This window comes from Pteropus alecto, unplaced genomic scaffold (genome assembly GCF_000325575.1).
Source record: "Pteropus alecto unplaced genomic scaffold, ASM32557v1 scaffold384, whole genome shotgun sequence".
In the NCBI taxonomy this organism is placed as follows: Eukaryota; Metazoa; Chordata; class Mammalia; order Chiroptera; family Pteropodidae; genus Pteropus; species Pteropus alecto.
The window spans coordinates 17,718-20,936 of NW_006435066.1; the positions used below are offsets into that span (position 1 = coordinate 17,718).

The 3,219-nt window shown below is 40.4% G+C and overlaps 1 pseudogene; it reads left to right on the top strand.

Annotated features, from left to right (window-relative positions):
* Positions 1–2,286: 2,286 nt before the first annotated feature.
* Positions 2,287–2,900, top strand: LOC102886489 (annotated as a pseudogene).
* The last annotated feature ends 319 nt before the right edge of the window (positions 2,901–3,219 follow it).

Genomic DNA, 3,219 nt, shown 5'->3' on the forward strand with positions numbered 1-3,219 from the left:
TTCCAATTTTTGTATATCTGGAACAGTCTTTATTTTTCCTTCATATCTAAAAGAGAGCTTAGCTGTATACATTATTCTTGGCTGATAGTTCCTTTCATTTAATAGTTTGAATATTTTATTACACTTCTTTTTGGCTTGTAAGGTTTGTCCTGAGTATTCTGACTAATGGGTTTTCCTTTATAAGTTACTGTCTTCTTCTACCTGACTGCCTTGAGAATTCTGTCTTTGTCATTGATTTTTGATACTTTTAATACTCTGTTTTTGGAGAAAGCTTTTTAGGGTTTAGATAATTTGGTGTCCTGTTGACTTCTTGAATTCCAAGCTCCAGCTCCTTAGATTCCTTAGATTTTGGAAATTCTTGTCAACCATTTGTCTAAAAATGTTTTCTAGTTCCTACTCCTTTTCCTCCCCTTCATGAAAGCCCAATATTCTTATGTTTCCTTTCCTGATGCCACCAGCTAGTTCTTGTATTTCTCTTTCATTATTTTTCATTCTTCAATTTCTCTCTTCTTCCTTCTGATTTATTTCTAGATTTCTTTCTTTGATATCATTGATTCTTTCCTCCATTTTGTCAACTCTATTTCCCAAGCTTGTTATTTCATTTTTCAACTCTTGTAATGTGTTTTTTGACTCCAGAATTTCTGTTCTGTTCTTTTTGAAGGGTTCAGTCTTCTTATTAAGAACTCATTCTGCTCATCTAGTTGTATTTTCAATTCCTGAAATTCTTACTGAGCTTTTTCAGAAGTACCATCCTGAATTCTCTGTCATTTAAGTTGCATATTTCTATGTCTTTAAGCTTATTTTCTGGAGATTTTTCTCTTTTTTTTCTGAGATGCCTTGTCACCTTGGTTGTTCATGGTGTTTAGTGGACTATTTCTCCACTTGGGCATTAATGGAAATATATTCTGTTTTTTTGTTTGTTTGTTTGTTTGTTTGTTTCCAGAAGGATTTATTATATAAAGGTCTCTCTTTAGTCCGTTGCATAGAAGGCACATTTCTTTTGTTTTCCAGTAGGTGCCTTAACATTGCCTTTTTTTTTTTTCTTATAGATGTTTATTCACGCTCACTACTCTTCATCTCAGTCCCTATCAGTGTTACCAACAGTTTCAGTAGCATTCGCTCAGATTCCCCTGGGGCTCCCTGGCATTTGGTCTTGGAGGATATGGGGGGAGGTGCCGTCTGGGTTGGGAAATGAAGGGTATGGCTCAGCCTTGGTTTTGCAACCACAGATGGTAAAAATCAACTGTTTTTTATCTGTCATGTCCGCTTCTCTGCTTTCTGCCCTGGTGACTGGGCCCTGCCACCAGCTGCATGGAGCTCACAACTATCTCAGGTGGGGCTGTTCAGGGAACTCACTGCACCTTTTCCCCTCCCCCTCCTCCTACAAGGAGTTCCAGCTGTGAGAAGCAGTTTCTTTGTTTCTCCTAGTCTACCACCCAACACCCAGGATTCTGTCCTGTGGTATCTCTTATGCGCAGATCTCATGCTCTGATGTACTGGCATGCAGCTTGGTTGTTTTCTGTTCAGTTTAGATATTCAGCCTATTGTTATTTCAAGGGGAGAGATCTGACTACATCTTTCACTCCTCCATGTTTCTCCAAACTCTCTACTAAACCCCCAATTTCTTATATTCCTTGGACTAAAGTGGAACTTAAATCCATAGTCAGAGATTTTTCCCAAAGTAACTGAGGGTCCCCACTTATTTTCTGAGGAATTTAATATAGTCATTCAAACTTATCAACCCTGTTTCTCTGACTTCTTTCAGCTAATCCATATACTTGTGGTAAAGGTCAGCCTCAGCATTGGATGTAAACTGATGAGAAAAATCCTGAAAAGTCTTTGGGATTACAATTGAGACAGCAGTGTTCCATTTTATTATATAATTAGGCTAAGGCAATCACTAAGCAATTTGATAGGAGAATAACTAGGGCTTCCCAAAGCGTATTGATTGGAACATAATTGAGGCTTGCTCACAAATGTGTGATGAACCTCTTCATGACTTTTATAATTGACTTTAGATAGCTTTCAAAGAAAAATCTTGTCTTTCTTCAGGTGTTGAATCCACTCAGGTAGATTTTAACTCTGTTGATTAATGAGTTTGGGCTGTGCTAAGACCTTTCTCTCAAAAACAAAACAAAACAAAACAAAACAAAGCAGGATGGGAGGATGGGCAGTGTTCTTGGTGTTCCCCTGGATCTGTCTCTTACTTTAATCAGTGTTTGGACAGAACAGACCCAGAGACACCCCTTCTTTCAGCCTTCAACCACTCTTCAATCTCTTTTCTAGTTGCAACCTTCAGAACCTTCTCAGCCATCCTTGGCCTCTGAGACCAGCCAATACCATGATTTGAGCTTAATTTCTTATTGCCAAATAACCACGAGCTCTCAAATCCATCAGAATTATTCCATTAAGGTGGAAGCTGCCATTAACTGCCTGATCAACCTGGATCTACAGGCCTCCTACACTTACCTCTCTCAGGGCTTCTATTTCTACATCGATGATATGGCTCTGGAAGGCGTGGGCCATTTCTTCCGTAAGTTGTCCAATGAGAAATGCGAGGGTGCCCAATGTCTCCTGAAGATGCAAAACCAGCGTGGCGGCCACGCCCTTTTCCAGTACCTGCAGAAGCCTTCTCAAGATGAGTTGGGTAAAACTCAGAATGCCATGGAAACTTCCATGGTCATGGATGAGAACCTTAACCACACCGTTTTCGATCTGCATGCCCTGTGTTCTGCCCGCAAGACCTTCATTTCTGTGACTTCCTGGAGAGCCACTTCCTAGACGAGGTGAAACTCATCAAGAAGAAGGGCGACCACCTGAATAACCTCCTCAGGCTGGCCAGCCGCCAGGCTGGGATGGGCGAATATCTCTTTGAAAGGCCCCCCCTCAAGCATGACTAAGAGCCTTTGGAGCCCACAGGCTTTTGAAGAGCCCCTCTGCATCCCCCTGGTGTAGGCATTGTGCCTGAACCTCTCCCTGCAACCAATAGACAGCCTTCTAACCATTCTGCAGCCCTTTCCCATACCGTGTACCAAATTGAAACAATAAAGCTTTTTTGCAGGAAAAAAGAAAGGATAAAATAGAAGACCATGTCCACTTTAGATTTGGTCAATTTGGAAAATCAGCATGCTTAAACCCTAGATGATTCACCTGAAAGAAAAACTGCTAAAATTCTTAATTTTCAACTCTGGCACATATAGATCCCTATATAAAATTAAA